Here is a 23,626-nt window from a genome sequence, read left to right on the forward strand (position 1 = left end):
TCCCCTTTTCAGTAGTGCCCCTGTGTCCCCATTTCTTGATTTTCCAGCACTGCCTCTTTGCGTTCCAATGTCCCTCTCCTCTCCCTGTCCAGTATTGACTGTGTCCTTTTCCCTCCTTGTCCAGAATTTACCCTTCTCTCTCCCCATGTTAACCTTCTTCCGCATCTCTTTCAGCACTCCCCATCCTCCTTGGGGCCACATATCTCCCTGGCCTGCTCCCACGGTCCATCCTCTGGCAGCTCCAAGGAGGTTTAATAGACAGGAGGCCAAGTGACATCAAAACGTTGAAACAAATTAGGCCAATCTCACTTTCCCGTTCCCCACGCACCTCTCAAAACAAAGCAAGCAAACCTATGAGCTGCTGCATCCACGTTGTCACTCTTTATTGTTAAAAAAAAATCCTTTATCCTCCACATTTTAAGACACTGTCTAACCTGCTGGATAGTGACGGCATGAGGAAAGCAAGTTTGGTCCAGCGAAGACTGACTCAAAATAACCTGTTTCTTAGCTGGGCCCTAGTATTACCATATTAAAAATGCAACCATACCATGCCTCTGTAGCTATGTTCCACTAATGTTAAACAGTTAACTGGATTTCTTGAAAGGATTATATAAACGTAGGATGCATGACTAGGGGCACAAACATACACTTATTTATTCAATATCACAATTGCTCATGTACAGCCACAAAAGAACTTTTTAGGGCAGATAGTGTTCCTTTTATTATTGACCAGATAGAGATAAGAGTTTTCAGTTTTGGCATGATATAAGTCATCACAAGAACAAAATATAAGAAAACTAGTGGACTGAATTAGGGACTTATATCCCATTTATGTTTAAACAAAAGAGATCTGCATGAAACAAAATATTTATTTTTATTTATAAAACTACTTGCCCCTAAAACACGTTCAAAACAGAATAATCCCTTTGTGTATCTAAAAGGTAAACATCTACAAAAGATGTGATTCCATGTGCCCCAATGAAAGGAGAGTTTATTTAATTTCAGTATATTCCATCATCTTTATAACACCAGGCTTCCAAAGGCAGATTACAACTACAGTTAAGATGAACCCATCCGGAAACAGGATACCCTCACTGAAATCTGGACATATATAAGAATAGTGGAAAAAAATAAGCACAAAGTATAGAGTTTATAATTGCAGTTTCTACCAGCTACAATAATTTTTGAAGCTGTTTTAGTGATAGTCAATTGTTATTTCTTTTCTCCTGCACCTTTTAAGATGGAGCAACATTAAAAAATGGCAAGGTGGATGCAGAAGCTCATAAATTTGTTTGCTCGCTTGCTTTGTTTTGAGTGGGGGATGGAAAGTGGAAACAGATTCAAATTGGCTTCCTTACCCCTTGCTTACAGTGGACTAGATAGGTGGTTCACTTCCACTCTGGTGTTGGGCAGTGCTTTCTCCCTCTCTTCTGGCCGCTCTCCCCATCCGCGTGGTCTGGTCTCTTTTACTATCGGAAGCGCCGTCGTTCTCCCTCCAGCAGCACCGCCGGTGGCGATTCCCATAGTCAGCTTCTGACAGGCTAGCGTGCATCATCGGGACCTCTCCTCAGGGGCGTCCTGCCTACTCCGCAACTTAATGTTTTCTGCAGAGGCAGGGACGCACAGTTTTTAAGACATCTTCAGTAATCAAGGAGAGAAAATAACAGAGTTTAACAGCATTAAAATAAAGGAGCAGAAGCAGAGTTTGAAAATTGACATCATTAATATTTATTAATAATGTTATTCGTATGCAAATGATTTTGTGCGGTTTTTGGGCTAGTTTGGGGCGTGGAAAATTTTTTCCGTCTGGCAACACTGGCAGTGACCATGTGGGATGTCAGCAAGAGAAGAGCAACTCCCCCCTGCTCCTCAGAGAGCTTGGGCTATTTTGGGCTCCTTTCAGGTGCGGATTGGGCTGGGAATTTTTTTTTTTCTATCTGGCAACATGGACCAGAACTGGCAGAGCAGCAGAAGAGTATGTGAGATGGAAGTCCCCACAGCTTCACTCTCCTTTATTGCCGCTGCTGCACACATGACTTGGGGTGGGGCAAACCATTTGCGACACCTATGACCCTCCAGGTTGGCCCAGTCTTTAAACTATTTACTACCAATATGAGTCCCACTGAATAAATGCATCACAGACCTATATAAATGGTACACAGTTACTCCATACCCTCTTCAAAGGAGAATTAATTTGTGTTGTCATGTAAGTAGAATGCCAATAGTTTGACAAACACACACTGGCAGCCACCAGGATTGTACTGAAGTGCACTTGGCCATACAAATGCATTGTGGCCTTTGGGTATTGCTCTCAGTAAATGGGATTATGCAACTATGAAGAAACATGAAGACATGCCTCTCTAAGAACCTCTCTTCCCCAGAGCCTTAATTAGAATGCATATTTTTCTATCTCATCAGGCCTCCAAATAAATAACACTATACAAACATCTCTTCCTAGCCAGGGTTCAGACTTCATTCTAGTGCTGGAAAATGAGCACAGAGTGAATCACATTTCAGATTCTGAGTTTAAAAACACACAAACCTGAGTTTGCTAGTGCTGGAAAAGATTTGCATATTTTCTAAAGCTAGATGAGCTGTGCTAATAACAGCAAGTGAATTCACGGTCCCCAGACCCCTTTTGCTTTCCTTTGCTCCCTAAGCACATTCTGTATTAGGTGGAATCTTGCTGATGTAAGGCCTGTTGTAATGTGTATGCTCTCAGCCTCACACTCAAGAAGACAAAAGGTGTACGGGATGTGTGTGTAATCAGGATTTCACCTGGGGTGTGGCTATTTGGTTTTCTACCCTAGTACTTCTATGGTTACTGGGCAGGCTTGAGGACTTTAGGTCATTGCTACTCAAACGTTTTCTAGCCAAGACTACTACTACTACTTAACATTTCTAGAGCGCTACTAGGGTTACGCAGCGCTGTACAGTTTAACAAAGAAGGGCAGTCCCTGCTCAAAGAGCTTACAATCTAAAGGACGAAATGTCAAGTTGTGGCAGTCTAGATTTCCTGAATAGAGGTATAGTGGTTAGGTGCCGAAGGCGACATTGAAGAGGTGGACTTTGAGCAAGGATTTGAAGATGGGCAGGGAGGGGGCCTGGCGTATGGGCTCAGGGAGTTTATTCCAAGCATGGGGTGAGGCAAGGCAGAATGGGCGGAGCCTGGAGTTGGCGGTGGAGGAGAAGGGTACTGAAAGGAGGGATTTGTCTTGAGAGCAGAGGTTGCGGGTAGGAACGTAAGGGGAGATGAGGCCCCATGTTTGTGGCTGCAGCAGCACCTACAACCCCACTGAGGTGCATCATAATGATTCACCTATATAATGCCTGCCCAGGTCGCAACCCCAACTGCGACATATGCAACCTCAGTTAGAATACCTCATTTACAGGCAGATGATCAAAAGCCCCGCGCTGTTCCAAACAGTCCTCTAAAATAGCGCTGGAACAGCATGGGGCGCTATTAGACCTATGATCAGAGATACTGCATGCAAATTTACGCAGACAGTGCCATTATCTCTGATTATGGGGTAGAAGTGAGGGAGAATTGTGTCTGAGCATGCGCTCAGCACAATCCTCCAGCACTTGTTTGACAGGTCTGGGCTGGAGACCAATGAAAAGAGAAGGACGTCCATCTTTAAATTGGAAGATGGACGTCCTCAACTGCCCTGTTGCAGGGACGGCCAAATTTCAAGGGGTGTCGGAGGTATAGTGACAGGGCAGTTGAGACGTCCAAAATTTGGACGTTTCTGCAATGGGCAGTTAAGGACGACCAAAATTGGATGTTTCTAGGAGAAAGACGTCTTTCTCATAGAAACATCCAATTTTGGACGTCCTTAACTGCCCATTGCAGAAATGTCCAAATTTTGGATGTCCACAACTGCCGCGTCACAGAAACGTCCAAATTGTGGACATCCTCAACTGCCCTCGCTGGCAGGTTTGCTGTAGGGGGGAATGGGGGCCTGCCATAAAGCCAGCTCAGAGCTGGCGTAGGGTTTGTCACGGCCAGTGACCCAATCTTTGGTGTGCTGTTAGCTGATCATTAGGGATGAATGCGTTAAGTGCTGATTAGCATGCATTTGCAGGCTACTTGCGCTAAGAGCCCTCGAGCGCATTGTTTCACGCGCTTGAGGGCTCTGATCATGGGGTGGTAGCAAACGTTGGCGCTAGTATGGCGCTAACAGCCTCTAGCACCGGCGTTTGCCTTTGATCATCTGCCTGTTAGGTTGTGACACGTAGTTTGGGAAGAAAGGTGGCAGGAGGCGATGCAACAACTTTCCAAAAAATAAACAGTGTTTGCTGTACTCTGCTTCCTAATAACCACAGGCTGGGGCAGGTGGAGGCTTTCCACTCCCCACAATGAGAGGTCCTCAAAAACGTTTTGTTTAGAGACCGCTTCATGTGAACTTTATGCCACTATTGTGGAATGAAAATTCCTACAACAGTCAAATTAAAAGCTACAGTTGAAATTGAATTTGAGTGATTAGCAGTGTTAGAATTCTTGTCAATAGAGTGATAAATTAGCATCTCCTTAGGAATGAGAACAAAAGGCATTAGAGTGGGAGTGAACATCCAAGCTCTCTCCATTCTTTCCTTACCTTCTCCCTCTCCCTGCACATGTGCCAGACTGTTGCACAAGAAAACATTTAGCTCAGCGCCCTGTCCTTTGCTGCTCAGTGCCAGCACTGCATCAAACAGGCAACAGCCTATGTCCTGTCCTTGACTTTTGTGTAAGCAATACACACTTGAAACATTATACACCACAGCTAAATATCATTTCTATAGCACTGCTAGATGAACTTAATGCTGTGCAGATACAGAGCTTCTTGTTCATGGGGTTTACAGTCTAGTCAAGACAAACACAGATGACTAGCAAGATTCTATGGGAAATAGTTATTTTTTTTAAATTTCATATTTATTAATTTTTTACATTTACATATTTAAAACATAAATGTCTTGGAAATCCAGAAAGAAAATAAAGGATTATATAAATAACATATTTTACATATAGTAAATATATTATTGAAATATACTATTAATTTAGTCCCCTATATCAAAAGCAAAAACTTGAATCAAGATACTAGGATAATCAACAGAGGAAAAAAAAAGGTAATCAAATTACAGAGCAGTTAGGGACAACAGTAGCCGACAGCCGACTTTACAGCATATTACTTATGGGATTGTTTCCAGGGGTCTATTCCCTTTTTCTTTAAGTTCAATGAATTCCAACAACTTTTTGGGGGTATAAAATACATAATTAACAGATTCTAAAGATATACAACATCTGCAAGGAAATTTTAACACAAAGAGACCACCTAAATTCAAAATCCTGGATTTATACAAAAGAAATTCTTTTCTCCTTTTTTGCGTATTTCTTGCAATGTCTGGAAAAATTTGAATCTTGCCCCCAAGAAAAAGGTCATTTAAATGACGAAAATTGTTGGAATAATGTATTGTATTTAACATGCATTGCCTGTCAGAAATGTTTTTTTTTCTCTGTGATTACTCTGTGACCTCTGATGTAAATTGCTTAGAGAGGTCACACCCATGCAACTTCCTGTGGGGGTTAGGCACAGCACATGGAGTTCATGATCTCTCCTAAGCTGAGGATCAATGGTGGTGTGAGCATCCATTACCATCTAAGCACATGGAAAGAGCTGATAATCCAAATGTATAGTATTATGTATATATAAGCCTGTCTGAATATAATCTAACTACAAACTGTGAGTAAACAGATGTTTTGTTACTTCAACTTTAAAGTGACTCAGCAGTGAATTATTCTGGGGTGTATGAGAGAGAGATGAAGAAAAGAAATTAACATTTCTAAAGCTGAAGCTGTGTGTATAAAAATCTGCTAATTATTTACTACAAATAATCCAACAAAAGGGTTATGGGCCCAGGGTCAGGAATTGAAAAAGAAGAGAAATATTACCAGGCAGTAAAAAAGCCACATTTTTCTCTTAAGTTTTAAAAGAAAGATTCAGTCTGTCTCTCTCTCTCCCCCCACACAACAAACAGAAGGCAAGGCTAAGAAATGGCTGAGGGAGGAAATTCACCATTTTTCTACTCTCTCAAGGTGCCTAAATTAACTGAATTTAATTATCAGCAGTGGGAACTAAGATTCAGATGTCTCCTTCAAGCAAAGAAATTAAATATATGCTTAGACCAAAACAGAACAGCTGAAAATATGGCTGAATGGGACAATGCAAACTATTATGTGAAGTGCATGTTTTTGGAAGCTCTCTCAGAGAAACAAGCCATATTAGTGGAGGCAAAAGATACAGCAAATGAAATTTTATATAAACTGAGAACTATGTATGCAACTACATATGCAAAACAGCAACCAATTTGGTTGGCAGAGTTGAATGAGACCAAATTAAGGGATAAAAGTAAGTGTAATGATCACATTATGCATCTTATGTCTTCATTTCAAAAGTTAGAACTTTCTGGAATTCCCATGTGTGATGCATTGAAAAGAGCATTTCTTTTTACCTCACTATCAAAGAAGTTTGATGTTTTTAGGTCTGTAAATGAAGCCATTGAAGGGCAATCTTTTGAACAAGCAGCATCAAAACTGAGGCAGGAATGCATAATTAATGATTCTGAGGAGATGTGTTCTCAAAGCAAGTCAGAGAGAAATGAAACAAATTTCTTGGCAAAGAACAGAGGAAGGCGGAGCTATGGGAAAACTCCACCCAAGGGCAAGCTGATTTGCTACTCATGTGGAAAGGAGGGACATGTATCTAAATGGTGTAAGGAAACACAAAACACTCCCTCTAGCTCACCTAAGCCAATGGAACAAAAGAATTCTCCAACCAGGAAATGTATGAAGGACAATAATAAACATAAGAGCTTTCTAATGGTAGAAAAATCTTTGACTATGGTAAATAATAATTCAAATGAAAGTACTTGGATTTTGGATTCGGGGAGCACATGCCATTTAACCAATTGTAAGGATTTCTTTCAGGAAATGAGTCCAGAAGAAGGTATTCTTAATACTGCAAACGCAGGGACTGCTAAGATCCAAGCAAAAGGCATTGGATTCCTAAAATGCAAAGTGTCTAATGAAGTTAAAGAAATTCCTGTAAGTGATGTCTTGTATATTCCCCAAGCAGTTTGCAATATGCTTAGTGTATCTACATTAGATAAGAAGGGATTTGTGATTCATTTTGAAAACAGTAAGTGCACAATCTCTAAAAATGATGAAGTGTATGCTGAAGCTTTTATGCATAATGATATTTATAAACTGAGCATTTCAGGTGAAGCCTCACATCTGGCGCAAGTAAGGAAGAATGATGGTAAATGTAGTCTGGAAATCTGGCATCGCCGCCTGGGACATCGTGATTTTAAGGTGATCCAGGATCTTCACAGTGGGCAACTAGCCACTGGCATTCAGATAAGTGCAGATACTGGTAAAATGGAGAAATGCATAGACTGTGTTACTCAAAAAGGTGTGAGACCCTCATTTCCTGCATACACAGGAAATAGGAGTAATAAAGTGCTGGACTTAATACACAGTGACTTATGTGGACCGTTTAATATCCCATCATTGGGAAATAACAGATTTGTGCTAATATTCTTGGATGATTTCTCTAGATACTGTGTGGCCTATTTGCTGAAAGAAAAAAGTCAAGTCACAGACATGCTGAAGAAATACGTAGCCATGGTGAGCAATAAATTTGAAAAAAAACCAAAGGTTCTTCAGACCGACAATGGTGGTGAGTTCACTTCACAAAGCATGCGCACATTTCTAGAACAAGAAGGCATTCAGCATATCACAACAGTATCTTATACACCAGAGCAAAATTCTGTTGCAGAGAGAAAATTTAGGTCACTTGTGGAAATGACCAGATGTATGCTGTCAGATAGCAATCTCCCTAAAAGACTATGGGGGGAAGCCATTCTCACAGCAGTGTACCTACAAAACAGAATGCCAACTAAAGGCGCTGAGCGCACACCACATGAGACATGGCAAGGTAGGAAGCCAAACCTGTCACACATAAGAACATTTGGAAGTACAGCATATACTCATGTACCAAAGCAAAGAAGGCATAAGCTGGATTCCACAACAGAAAGGGGCATTTTAGTTGGCTATGCTCCAGGACACAAAGGATATAGAATTTTGAATCTGAAAACTGGCATTGTTGGCATAAGACATGTTACATATTTTGATGAAAACAAAAGGGTTGATAAAGGCTGGATTATCCCAGATGAGCCTTATCATCCAGAATATGAAACTAGAACCATAATAGACATGCCAGTGTATATAAATGCCATACCAAGGCAGATGTCTGAAAGCAACTCATCTGTATCTAATGAGGAACAGGCAGAGGAAGCAGACACAGAAAGGATCATTGCAGAAGACAGTACAGTTGGAGAAGGGGAATCAATTGGAGAAGGACTCTCAGATTTAGAGGATGCGGAAAGGTCAGACCAACCTGTTGTCAGACGCTCATCCAGGGAAAACAAAGGTGTTCCACCCCCAAGACTGTCTTACCTAACAAAGTCAGCAGAAGCTCAAGAGCCCTTAACATGGGATGAGATTGAGAAAATGCCAGCAGAAGAAGCTGCTGAATGGCATAAAGCTGCACAAGAAGAAATTGATGCATTGCATAAAAATAAGACTTGGATTCTTACAAAATTACCTCCTGGCAAGAAAGCTATAGGATGCAAATGGGTATTCAAGTTAAAAAGGAATGCACAAGGAAAAGTGGAAAGGTATAAAGCCAGATTAGTCGCAAAGGGATATCTTCACAATATGGAGAAGATTTTGATGAAGTGTTTGCACCTGTAGTGAAACACACGACAATTAGAACACTTCTGAGCATTGCAGTCTCAAAAGGCATGCAAGTCAACCACATTGATGTGAAAACAGCATTTCTTCATGGAGATATAACTGAAGACTTGTACATGGAACAGCCAACAGGTTTCATAAATACAAAACAAAGACAGCTAGTGTGTAAATTAAACAAAGGTCTTTATGGATTAAAGCAAAGTGCAAAATGTTGGAATGACAAATTGCATGAAATATTGACAAATTTAGGATTTAAGCAAGGTGAAGCAGATAAATGCTTGTACACTAGGTGCAGAAATGGACAATATGCATACATTTTAGCTTTTGTTGATGATCTGCTCATTGCAAGCGAAAGTGAGCAAGAGTACAAGGACATTGTAAAATATTTAAACCTGAATGTTGAGATAAAAGAACTTGGTAATGTGTCATACTATCTTGGTATAGAAATTGAGAAACAAAATGATGGTTCTTATCTTCTAAGCCAGAAGCAGAAAATAAATGAGCTTATTGAAAGTTTAGGTATGCAAGATGCCCAAGTTGTAAGCACTCCCATGATCACTGATTTTCTGAAGGATGAAACAGTAAGAGAACCTTTACCAGATAACATCCAATATAGATCAGCCATAGGTAAGCTTTTATATCTGACTACCACATACAGGGCTGATATAGCAAATGCAGTAGGAATTTTGAGCAGAAGGGTCAGCTCACCTACCAAATAAGATTGGACTGCAGTTAAAAGGATGGTAAGGTATTTAAAAGGTACCATTGATTGTAAATTGAAGATTTCAGCCAATAGTAATCCAAAACTAATATGTTACTGTGATTCAGATTGGGCAGGGGATCATTCTGATTATAAATCCACAAGTGGATATGTGTTTATGTATGGAAATGTACAAATTTCTTGGGCCAGTCATAAACAAAGTATTGTGAGTCTGTCTTCTACAGAAGCTGAATATGTGGCCGTATCAGAAGCATGCAGAGAACTGATGTGGATTGAAAAACTTTTGCTGGATTTTGGAATAGATGAACAGAGACCAATCCAGATAATGGAAGATAATCAAAGCTGCATCAGACTGTCACAGAATGACAAGGTTCAGTCACGCACCAAGCACATCGCAACGAAATACCACAACGTGCGAGAGTTGGCGAAAGAAGGGGTCATCAGTCTACACTATTGTCACACCAGTGAGATGACAGCTGACATCATGACCAAACCGTTACCCAGAGAACGTTTTGAGAATCTGCGTATAAAGCTTGGACTTTGTGTGAATTAATAATTGCATGACAGTTATGCATGAGAAGGGGTTTGTTGGAATAATGTATTGTATTTAACATGCATTGCCTGTCAGAAATGTTTTTTTTTCTCTGTGATTACTCTGTGACATCTGATGTAAATTGCTTAGAGAGGTCACACCCATGCAACTTCCTGTGGGGGTTAGGCACAGCACATGGAGCTCATGATCTCTCCTAAGCTGAGGATCAATGGTGGTGTGAGCATCCATTACCATCTAAGCACATGGAAAGAGCTGATAATCCAAATGTATAGTATTATGTATATATAAGCCTGTCTGAATATAATCTAACTACAAACTGTGAGTAAACAGATGTTTTGTTACTTCAACTTTAAAGTGACTCAGCAGTGAATTATTCTGGGGTGTATGAGAGAGAGATGAAGAAAAGAAATTAACATTTCTAAAGCTGAAGCTGTGTGTATAAAAATCTGCTAATTATTTACTACAAATAATCCAACAAAAATATAGTCAAAATATATTGTTTTTGTCTGGTTCCAAGGCAAATGTAACAAGTAACGTTGTTCTTTCAGTTACAATCTCAAGAGAGTTTTCCAAAAAATCTGTTAGGTTAAGATTAGGATTATCTTGAGTTAATCCTTTGGAACCCTTTATTCCTGATAAATACTGGGCCCTCGTTATGGGCGGAAAGCCCTCCTCTGGGATCTCCAGTATTTCTCTAAAATATTTCTTGAGCATATCGACTGCGGGTAACAGTGGACATTTTGGAAAATTTAAGATTCTTAAGTTATTCCTACGAGCGGTGTTTTCCAAATATTCAATTTTTCTTTCTTGGATCTCTCTTTCTCTAATTAATTCTGATGTAACATTTTGTAATTTATCCAGTTCCCCTTCAAACTTATCATTTTTCCCAATTTGCTCTTGAAGTTTAACAGACAAATCCTGAAGTTTAACAGACAAATCATGATGTCCTTGTTTTAACTCGGAAATTTCATCTTTCATTAAAGTATTCATCTGTAGTAATGCAGTACTTACACCCTGTATTGCGTCCCATAAGGTCTCCAGTGTGACTACAGCTGGTCTTCTAATTTCTCCAGTATTCCCCAGCGTTAACCTCCCAGGAGTAGAAGAACAGGGTTGACTCTGTCCCTGTTCCGACGTTTCACTTCCTGGGGTTGAAGATCCCCTGGGTCCTCCTTCCACAGTAATGGTAGCGTTCTCCTCCATTCTCTGTGGTCCCCATGGGGAAAATTCGAGGCCGGGTTGCTGGGGCGCTGTAAGTGAGGGAGGACTTAACGAAACTCCCTCTAAGCTGCGCTCCACCCCCGAAAGAGCAGGGCTGATCGAAGCGGGATCCTGCTGAACCTGGGAAGAGATACCAAAGCTGTCGAGGGTCGTCTGGCGGGTAAATGGCGTCAAGTGCGGGACCATGGAGGTAGGTGCTGCAGTTTTCCCTTTCCGCTTACCCATCTCTTGAATAGCAAACGGAGCCCACACGGCAGATTAATCGACAGCCTGCAGAGCGTCGCTTCCACACCACTGCTCAAATCGCCATCTTGATTCTTCTCTCCTCCAAATCTGACATATTAGTAAAGAACAACAATGTGGATGCAGCCAGGAAATATAGTTATTATAGAGACGTAGTTGAAATTTAAAAGCAGCCTCAAAAAAATTTAAGGACTCCTTTTACAAAGTGGCGCTACCAATTAGTGGCGGGTTGAATGCGAAGACAACCATGCAGTTCCCATGGGCTTTTTTTGCATTCAGTGCATGCTAATTGGTAGCGCCGTTTTGTAAAAGGAACCCTGAATTTGTAGATTTAAAAGGGGATATGTTAATTAATTATCTAAAACTTATGGCCCACTCTATCCAATGAGCATAGTAGGTTACAACATGGCATATACAATGAATTAAAATATTTTAAAACCAATGACAAGCAGTACATATAATAAAACTATCAGCATAATTACATTAGTTTTGTTAACTATTTTTTTTTTAGTTCCAATATTTTTTTATTTGATTTTATCAATGAAACAAAACACAAATGGCTAAAATGTTAGCCAGTATACAAATATGAACACTGAGCATCAAACAATATACACATCTGATACAAGATAAAAATATCCATTATTATGGTTACGGATTAGTAACGATGGGTAGGTAGTCATATCGTCAAAAACAGACAGTTAAGAGTACATATCTACACAAGAGTACTACATATTTGATCTTGAGGGGGAGACCATATTTTCCTGTATTTAGTTATTGAATTATACTTCTCAGCCGCTGCATATTCATATTTGGCAAGTATGCATACTGAGTTCCACCATGTTAAGTAGGTAGCCTTGAATAAGTCTTTCCAGCAGAAGAAAAGTATTCTTAAGGCCGTTTGGAGAAGTATATCCAAAAGTTGTGATTGATATTTATCCAGTGGACAATGTACAGCTAATGATCCTAATATGGCTATTTCATATGAAAAGGACTCCGGGATCTTCAATGTAGATGATATGGTGTTCCATATTGATCGCCAATATTCTTGTATGAAAGTGCAGGAGTAGATAATATGTTTAAGAGTTCCTTTATCTTTATTACATGACTAGCATTTTTCCGTGTTGTTTTTGGGAACTGATGCTTTTAGTTTGGCAAGTTTACTTGGAGTCCAGAGAGCTCTATGTGCCAGGTAAAACATGGATTGCGATGTAGATGCAGATCTAGTAGTATATGTATCTCTAAACCAAAATTTATTCCATAGTTGTTCAAGTTGAAGATTTAAATCATGTTCCCAGGATTCCATAATATTAGTAGGTGCTTTGAATTTTGCTTGTTGAAATATTTTGTACCATTTGGAGGCAGCTCCTTTAAATAACACTAAAGTTCTACAAATTTGCCAGCAACTAGGAGGAACAGTAGAAAGTTTAGCTTTACAAAATCTTCAGGACTTAATGTCACAATTTAAACTGTGATATATGGCGACTTACGCACTTAACAGAACATGATTATACGTTTTTTTCAAATCCTCACAACTCCTACTCTAGAATTGATTATTTTCTAATTTCTTCTTCCCTAATATCTAATGTACACAATACTAGCATTGGTAATATTTTACTATCTGATCATGTTCATATCACACTTCAAATTCAAATGGGTCAAACTTCAACAAATAATCCTTTTTGGAGGTTCAACTCCACATTATTAACTAACCCAGAATTCATAGAAAAAATATCCAAAGAAATAGAAGAAGATCTTTGTTTTAATTCACCTAGCCATACCTCTTGGCACAACTGGGATGCTTTCAAAGCTTTTATCAGAGGTGCTATAATTACTTTTGTAGCAACTAGTAATAAAAAATTAAATAAAGAAATTTTGACATTAGAAAAAAAAGTATTAGAGTCTGCACACATTCATGATACCTCTAATGTAGCTATATTAGAAGAACTTAAATTATCAAAACTTAAATACAACTCCATAATGGCCAGAACACCGCAGCCAGACTCATATTCAGAAAGGCGAAGTATGAGAGCACCAAACCCCTTAGAGAAAAATTACATTGGCTTCCATTAAAGGATCAAATTGCATTCAAAATCTGCACCTTAACTCATAAAATCATTCATGGACAGGCCCCATCATACATGTCAGACCTAATTGACTTACCAGCACAAAATACCAAAAGTTCATCACATACTTTCCTAGACCTTCACTACCCCAGTTGCAGAGGTCTAAAATACAAATCAATACACGCATCTAACTTCACATACCTCTGTACACAATTATGGAAAAAAACTACCGAATACTATAAAAAGAGCACACGACTTGACAACCTTTCAGAAACTATTGAAGACGCACCTGTTCAAAGAGACTTACAAAAAGAATCCTCCTTAACGATTTGATTCCAATCTATACCAGAACCAACTAATATGGATCCCTTCTAATCTGATTATTTTAATCATATTATCATCATTGAACATTATATCCTATTCTGCTCTCGCTTATATGTTATGTATTATCATTTTATTTACCCTATTTACCTGATATTCTTGCACATTAATTGTAACAATATGTTGAACCTTTTACTCTGTTAATGGTGATGCCATTGCAACATAATGTAAGCCACATTGAGCCTGCAAATAGGTGGGAAAATGTGGGATACAAATGCAGCAAATAAATAAATAAATAATAGGCTCTAAAGCTAGTAAGGAAATATTTAGTAAAAATGCTCAATACTACTATGAAGGTAATAAAGCAAGTCACCTACTTGCTAATTATTTAAAATCTCGTAAAGAAAACAACACTATAGCACTAATAAAGGATGAGAACATTTCTTTAACTGATAATTCTGATATTGCCAACAGATTCCAATCCTTTTATAAAAATCTATATACATCTAATTTTGTTAAAGAACCAACCAAATATGATTTTTTAGAAAAATTAGAACACCCTATTATCTCATCAGAAGATAACAAACTTCTCTCAAAAAAAATTATAACTGATGAACTCAATGATGCCATCCAAAACATGGCAACAAAAAAAAAACCCAGGACCTGATGGTTTACCCATAGAGTTCTACTCTGCCTTTAAAACTCCGTCTCCCATAATCTGTGATTACTATAATCATATGATAGAAACGGGTATCATCAGAGGCTCTTTTACTGAAGCTGTCATCATTGTTCTTCTGAAATCAGACAAAGATCCTACTTTAGTACAAAATTATAGATCTCTTTCTTTAATTCATTTAGATGCCAAAATATTTGCTAAAATACTTTCTGAAAGATTACAGAACATTCTACCCAAAATAATCCATGCAGATCAAACTGGTTTCATGCATGGTAGATCTTCATCTGATAATACCAGACTCTTTTCTAATATCTTACTGCATGCCCAAGAACTTTCCAATCCATTGGTTGCAATAGGTTTAGATGCTGAAAAGGCATTTGACCGTGTTGAGTGGCCATATCTTTTCCAAGTTCTTAAATGGTATGGTTTTTCAGAATATTATGTTTATATCTCTTAATACTGTATTCAATTAACTTGATACTGTTGTTAAAAAGCCACTGAGACATTCCATATTTACCCCAATATGGAACAATCCTACCTTTAAAATTAACAAAGCTTGTATAAACTGGCCTTTATGGAAAAAAGCCGGCATATGGTCATTAAATGATATTATAAAAGACAAAACCTGGGTTCCCTTCTCTCAGCTATGTTTGAAATTTGGTATTCCTAATACCCACCATTATAAATGGATACAACTTAAGTACTGCATAACTGCTACTACTGACATTGTTAACTATTCTTGATGATACATTAGAAACAGAGAAAGAAACATGATGGCACATAAGAGCCAAATGGCCCATCCACAGCAATCACTATTTCCTCCTTTCCCTAAGAGATCCCATGTGCCTGTCCCACCCTCTCTTAAATTCAGGCACAGTCCTCGTCTCCACCACCTCCATCAGGAGGCGATTCCACACATCCACCACCCTTTCTGTGAAAAAGTATTTCCTTAGATTACTCCTCAGCCTATAACCTCTTAACTTCATTCTATGCTCTCTCATTCCAGAGTTTTCCTTCATTTGAAAGAGGCTCATCTCCTGTTCACTAATACCTTAGAGGTATTTAAACAGATCTATAATATCCCCTCTCTCCTGCCTTTCTTCCATTGTATACATATTGAGAGCCTTAAGTCTGTCCCCATATGCTTTATGACAGAGACCACTGACCAATTTTGTAGGCGCACTCTGGACCGACTCCATCCTATTTATATCTTTCTGTAGGTGTGGTCTCCAGAATTGTACACAGTACTGTAAATGGGGCCTCACCTCAGACTTATACAAGGGCACTATCACCTCTTCTCTTCTGCTGGCCATTCCTCTCCCTATGCAGCCGAGCATCCTTCTGGCTTTGACCATCACCTTTTCTACCTATTTGGTCACCTTGAGATCATCTGACACAATCACCCCTAAGTCTCGCTCTTCTTTTGTACGAAGAAGTGCTTCACCCCCCTATACTATACTGTTCCCTTGGATTTTTGCAACTTAAGTGTATGACCCTGCATTTTTAGCATTAAATCTGAGTTGCCAATTGCTGGACCATTCTTCAAGCTTCACCAGATCCCTCCGCATGCTATCCACACCCTCCGGAGTGTCCACCCTATTACAGAGTTTGGTATCATCCACACCAGTTGAAAAACATTGACTTAGAGCTTTACACTTTTACTGTAAACCACTCTAGAGCTAATTGGTTGAGATGGTATATAAATAATCCATTTATTATTATTATTGTGACCCCACCCCCGAAAATACCCATGTTTGAAGGGTGGGAGGAAGGAATCAGGGTATTGAGACAGAGCTGGTATTCACAGACTGGTAAGGAAATCAGAGTAAAGCCCAGCCCTAGGGGGCAGGACAAAGGAATTAATAAAAGGGATTACATGGAGAAGATTCTGATCTTTGGTATTCACTCCTGCTGAGACCCAACCAAAGCATCGAGGGGGAAGTCCTGGGTACCAAGACAGGAAAAGTTTACAAGTGTGGTGTTTGGAAGCCTCTGCACAAGGCAGAAGGTGTCTGCAGTAGTGTTTCTGACTTGGGAGCAAAGTAGGAGTGCCTGGAGATAACCACCTCAGGTAGGAGAAGTGGGAGCAGGCGAGCCTCACTTCTGGCAGGACTTGCATTGAATGAGTGAATGAACCATGTTCCAGGATGGGACAAAAAGAGTAACAGAGGAGATTATGTGAAAGTGACTAAGGACTGAAGCGAACCAGTGCAGAGATTACCACATGATGATACCTGGCAGCAAATAGAGGAGATAGTTTACTGAGTACCTTGCTCTGGTTGCAAATAGAGGAGATATAAATGGAACGGAACTGTGATTTTTATGCCCTGAAATCATTGGAGAACTTGTTTTGCGCTGTGCTGACCACCTAAAAGACCCTGAACTATACAGACCAAGTTATCAAGTTTAAGAACAGTTTTCAAGTTAACATTAGTAAAGCAAGTTGGAGCTTTCTGCAACTGGACTGCTGACTAGTCTTTGGTGTGCAAGAGAATAAGTACCCTCAGCCTACCAGAGTTAGTCTATCCACGGCCTACACTCAGCTTGAGTGAATATGTCAGTGGGAACTGTATGTGTGTGGCAGAGAAAGAAGAGTATATAGATTATCTTTATGCCGCCCAGGACCCCTAGTGAAGGGTATGTGAAATCCTGGGACAGAGCTGAGCTGGTGGTGGTGGTGGTGTGGTGGTTATATTATTAATATTATTCCTTAATTAGTACCTGGCCCTCACTGAAAAGTTTCTGGATCTGAATATTTATTTATTTATAATACTTATATCCCATACAACTAAGTGGGTAACAAAAAACATACATAAAAATCAATAGAGACAGTACTGGCAACATAAAATCAACCATCAAACAATAAAATTAGCTATCTATCTACCATTAGCTAGCCAGTCCATCAGGTGTATGCCAAGGCAAATAAATACGTTTTCAGCCTCCTTTTAAGTACCTGAAAAGATGACAAAAGATGTAAAGTACCAGCAAGTTTATTCTAGAATAAAGGTCCAATTGACATCATGCTTTGGCTACTAACTGCATAGCATACTCCCTGAGGCACCATGAATTGTTTTGTACCTCTGGACTCGTAAAGTACTCTGGGTCGTAAAGCTGAAAATCTGCTTGAAATAGTCTGGAACTATTCCATTCAGAGTCTCAAAAAACAAGTGTCATCAATTTGTACTGTACCCTGAATTGTACCGGGAGCCAATGTAGAGCTTTCATCAAACTAGTCACAAGATCAATTCATCCCAATTCCATCATTGGTCTCAAAGCAGCATGTCATATCATCTCCAAAGCCCGGAAACAGGAGGAAGACAATCCCATATACAAGCTGTTACAATAGTCCAATCTAGTCAGAACAAGACTTTGCACCACCACACGAAAATCTGTTGCTAGAATTATGGGTTTGATCTTACTTCACATGCAATTGATAAAAGCAACCATGAACAACTTTAGCAATGTGAGCATTAAAGTTCAACTGTGAATTTAATATCATTCCCAAACTGGTGATCTGTTCCTTAACAGGATTCAGCATTCCGGTACTCCTCCCAATTTTTAATAACATCAGCCCAATCTTCAATAGATTAAAATGTAAACATATGCATTCAGCCATTGAGAGATAACATCAAAACAATGTAACAATTTTGCATGACCAGTAAGAAAATCATCATCAACTGAGAAAAAAAAATTGCACATCATGGGCCAGATTCTTTACATGGTGCCAAAAAAAAATCGGCACCGAAAAAACTGCGCTTAGCACTATCTATAAACCTCACCTAAAGTTAAGTATGGCAGGCAGTTTATACAATACGCATAGAGGTCATCCCATGATGGAAACTGAGGTGCAGTCATTTATGCCAACTAAAACCTGGTGTAAATGCCCACGTCTTATTTGGGCATATTCTGTAACAGAATGATAATTCCAGGAATGTCTATCACCCGCCCATCCCCCTCCTTTGGCCACACCCCCTTTTGTGATCCGTGCATTAGAATTTACGTGGACCACTTAGCTGCACATGTACATTCTAATTAGTGCCAATTTGTGCCGATAATTGCTTGTTAGTAGCCAATTATCGATGCTGATAGCTTGTTAAACAATTAAGTTGCGAGTGCAAGCCAACTACACGTGCTGATTTGCACATGCAACTTTAGTCACCATTTATAGAATCTGGGAGTACCTGCACATATTCTAAAATCCACATCCTAATCCCGCAATACAAAGTGGATGCAGATACACGTTAAATAACGTACCTGACGTAGTGAGGCACCTGTACTCATCTTAAAGGTAGCAAAAACCATACCCGCCCATTTTACAATCATCTGCCTGTTCTTCAAGTAAGATGCAAACCTGTCAGATACAGTGCCTCACACACCCATAGTCAAAAGAAGCTGCAATAAAACATAATTTATTTATTTATTTATTTATTTATTGGGATTTATGAAGAGATTCACTTAAGGCAGTGTATAGCAGGTACAGTTTAACATAAAACTTACAATTTTGATAACAGCATAAGAATAGTAAAATGACCAGATATAAACATAAATACAGTAAGTGAGGTAAACTTGAAAACAGCAAATGGAAACCTAATATTGGGATACCATGAAACACTAAGGAGAAAGGGAAATGGGACTTGATATACTGCCCTTTCTCTGTTTTTTTGCAGCTACATTCAAAGCTGTTTGCATAGTATATACAGGTACTTATTTGTACCTGAGGCAATGGAGGGTTAAGTGATTTGCCCAGAGTCACAAGGAGCTGCAGTGAGAATTGAACCCAGTTCCCCAGGATTAAAGTCTGCTGCATTAACCACTAGACTACTCCTCCACTCCACTCAACAACATATACCAGTGGTGTAGCTATTCTAGGAGCTTAGCCTAGAATGGGTGACAGAGCTGGTGGTTGGGAGACGGGACTAGTGCTGGGCAGACTTATACGGTCTGTGCCAGAGCCGGTGGTGGGAGGCGGGACTGGTAGTTGGGAGGCGGGGATAGTGCTGGGCAGACTTATAGGGTCTTTGCCAGAGCTGGTGGTTGGGAGGCGGGGTTGGTGGTTGGGAGGCAGGGATAGGGCTGGCCAGACTTATACGGTCTGTGCACTGAAGAGGACAGTACAAATAAAAAAGTAGCACATATGAATTTATCTTCTTGGGCAGACTGGATGGACCGTGCAGGTCTTTTTCTGCCGTCATCTACTATGTAAACTATGTTTACCCAGTATTTTGGATGGGCCCAGAACTAACTTAGATGGGCCCTTCCACAGCACAGCATGGCACATCACTCCATAGCCCCCCTCCCCCCGGGATATAAAAAAAGTTATAGATTTTGTTCACCTAATCCACATCAGCATCTCTCCTCCTCCTCAGTATCCTGGCATCTGCCTGCCCATCGCTGAACCCCATCTCCCTAGCGTACCTTACAGGTGTCCATCGCTGAACCCCATCTCCCTAGCGTACCTTACAGGTGTCCCTGGCACCTGCAGTGATTCAATTATTGTTCCCTGTGCCAGTTCTGCAGGCTTCCATTGGCTGGGTCCCATCAGACAGGAAATGAAAGCGAGGGCAGGACCGGGCTGATAGAAGCCTGCAGGGCTGGTGCAGGCAGCAATAATGAATTATTGCAGGCACCGGGGATGCCTGTAAGGTACCAAAACCATATGCGAATAAACGCAGTAAAACAATAGTGCTTAATTTAGGTAATCTAATACTAGCAACACAGCACACTAGTATAAAACATTCAAACAATGCCGATATATTTTTTATTGGAGAAAAGCCCTCAGAACCAAAGGACTTCACCCTTGGTAGAGCACAGTTTAACCAGTGCTTTGTTTCTTTCATGGGGCTAAAACTCCATGTTTTTATGTGCAATCGCTTAAAATGCCACAAACTTTTAACTTAAATCATAGAATACTATCCAAATCTTGATAAGGCTTATATTAAGCTTTTTCAAACTTTTCCAAACTATAATTGCTTAAGTCAGCACTTAGCTTTCAAATGTTCTATGGGGCCACCGTTTCACCCCTTTCAGGCTTCGTCAGGAACAAGTGATGCCAATTCAAAGTGCCATAGTTGTTTTCATTCACAAAAACCACCAAAAACTTACTGTACCCAACTGTACACCACTACAATAGCACTTATGGCTGTAAATGTCACATTTATGTAGGTAAAGTAGGTTTTTGGTGGGTTTTAGAGGACTCACACTTTTCACCACAAGTGTAACAGATAGAGTGGATTATGGGCTTGGGTCCTCTTCTCCAGGGACCTGCTTGCTACTCCAATAGGACTATTATATCTGAGGCTGTCATAAAGGCTGGTATGTACTATCTCTTTTACATCTTTGAGGGCTGGGAGGTGGTCAGTGACCACTAGGGGAGTAAGGGGGTTATTCCTTTATTCCTCCAGTGATGTCTGGTCATTTAGGGCACTTTATTGTGGCTTAGTTGTTATTAAAACAGGTCTTGCTCAAAAACATCTTAGTTTTTGTCCTGGACGTTTTCATTTTGTTCCATTATGGCTGGTCTTATGAATGCCAAATTCTGCCCTTAACACTCCCCTGACATGCCCCTGCGAGATTTGGATGCACTACAAATGAACTGCATAGAAAAACATCTGGAAATAGGTTTTGAAAATACCAATTTGGACGTTTTGGTGAAAAAAAAACATCCAAATGCTGCTTTATGCCACTTTTTAGACATTTTTCTCTTTCGTACTTGAACCCCGAAGTCTCTAACTGAACAGGCAAAGCAGTAATCAGATCAAATAATACAGAAGTATCCTGTGCCAACAACCCATGTGAACAACACACCAAACAAAGAGAGAGTTCTGCAACAGATACAACCAAAACATCAGTCCAGAAAAGATAAAGAACTCACATCTAGGATTGACCCAACAGGTGTTCAGGTAAAAGCTAAGTGTTTGCCTTGGTCACCATGTCAAGATAAAACAAAATTATGCAAAAAAACCCAAAACCAAACAAAAAAACATTGAGAAGCAGAAGTAACGGGTAGTCAAGTTTCATACTGTTTTTAAAAATTTTACGTTGTTATGATCAGTAACTGTTTAGAAAGTCAATGTATCACTGAGACTGCATAGACATATACATAAATACAGATCTGCATGTGGAAGCACACACTTTCCAGGAGACAATGCCAATCCTCAAATGCCAGCTTGATTGCCATAAACCTATTATCCTATATCTTAGTTCCTTTCCACAATATTTAATTTCCGTAAGCAAAAAGCATAGAGTTGGAGAAGGCTCCCTGTTGTCACTCTCTCTCTCTAAGAAAGTTCCAAATGTTGAACTGCACACATTCCATCTCCAACAGGGAAGCTATGACAAGTCTGGGTTCACCAGGATGGAAGCAGATTTGAATGCTATTGGATTCTCTTCCTACCACAGGCTCCCTTTCTCTTCATTTCTCACTGTGGTACTCCTCTTCAATTTATTTATTTGGATTTTGCTCACACCTTTTTTTTAGTAGTACCTCAAAGTGAGTTACATTCAGGTACACTGGATATTTCTGTGTCCCTGGAGGGCTCACAATCTAATTTTGTACCTGAGGCAATAGGGTTAAGTGACTTGCCCAAGATCACAAGGAGCAGCAGTGGGGCTTGAACTGGGCACCTCTGGATGTCAAGACTGGTGCTCTGGTCTAAACACTAGGATGCCTCTCTCTCTCTCTACTCATAGTGGGCTCTTCACTGTAATAAGAATTCTGCAGCTCGACTTATTTTCCACCAGAATCGTTATGCCCACACTAGCCCACTCCTCAAGTCACTTCACAGGCTCCCTGTCCGCTTCCGTATACAGTTCAAACTCCCCTTACTGACCTTTAAATGCATCCACTCTATGACTCCTCATTACCTCTCCTCTCTCATCTCTCCCTACACTCCTCCCCGTGTACTCCGCTCTGAACAAATCTCTCTTGACGTCCCCCTTCTCCTCCACCGCTAACTCCAGACTTCGTTCCTTTTATCTTGCGGCACCTTATGCCTGGAACCGTCTTCCCAAACCCATACGTCTAGCTCCATCTCTACCTGTCTTCAAATCTATGCTGAAAGCTCACCTTTTCACTACTGCCTTTGGCTCCTAACCGCTACTCATTTGCCCTCCTCCTCCCCTGTTCCTCTTTACCCTGTAATTCCCTTGCCTGTAATGTCTTGTCTGTCTGTTTTATCTAGATTGTAAGCTCTTTGAGCATGGACTGTCTCTCTATGTCAGGTGGTCAGCGCTACGTGCGTCTGGTAGCACTATATAAATGCTATTAGTAGTAGTAGTGGTAGAAAAAAGTCATTGGGAAAACCCTAAATGCCTCATTCTCTTGGTTATCCTTGATCCCTGTCCAGATGAACATCAGCTCGTTGGATGCTCTCTTTTCCTGTCTGGTTCTTCAGGGACCACCCTCCACAAGACCTGAGGTTTTTCACCTTTGAATACTCAGCCTGCTTAATAGGGAGGCAGAACAGAGGCAAAAGACTCTCTCTTTCCAAAACTGGGGCCTTAAATAATCTAAGGAACTCACTCGACACCGCCCCTGGGCACATCCCAGTTGAAGACTCTGATAGAACAATCACAGGTGTTTATCTGACTATGCTGTTGAAAAGGCACAGAAGAGAGCTTTCACCTTCAATTGTAAGGCTTCCATGATACCTGGGTCACATTGGCATTGTGCACAGAGCAAATACCAGATCTTACCAGACTCTGAAAATAGCTGAATTGGATGTAAAAGTGTCTTGCATTCATTTCTCTCCCTAATAGATTCAGTTTGAGAAAAAAAAAAACCTGTCCTAAAAGGATGTGCACTCTTGCCAGTAAGATCAAGTCTGATAAATCACCTCTTCCAGGTAATGTTGGGGGGTGGATATGACATTGAGCAGCTTCAGTCAGAGCAAAATGCTTAGTCCTGACAGTTGCACAAATTCAAAGAAGCAGCAATGTGTGCTTTTACATGTAGGGCATCTGGGCACCTTTCAAATAGTCCATTTACTTGGGAAAATATATTCTCTTTCTCTGAACCTGAATTAAAAAGATATGA

This window comes from Microcaecilia unicolor, chromosome 1 (assembly GCF_901765095.1).
Source record: "Microcaecilia unicolor chromosome 1, aMicUni1.1, whole genome shotgun sequence".
Taxonomy (NCBI): Eukaryota; Metazoa; Chordata; class Amphibia; order Gymnophiona; family Siphonopidae; genus Microcaecilia; species Microcaecilia unicolor.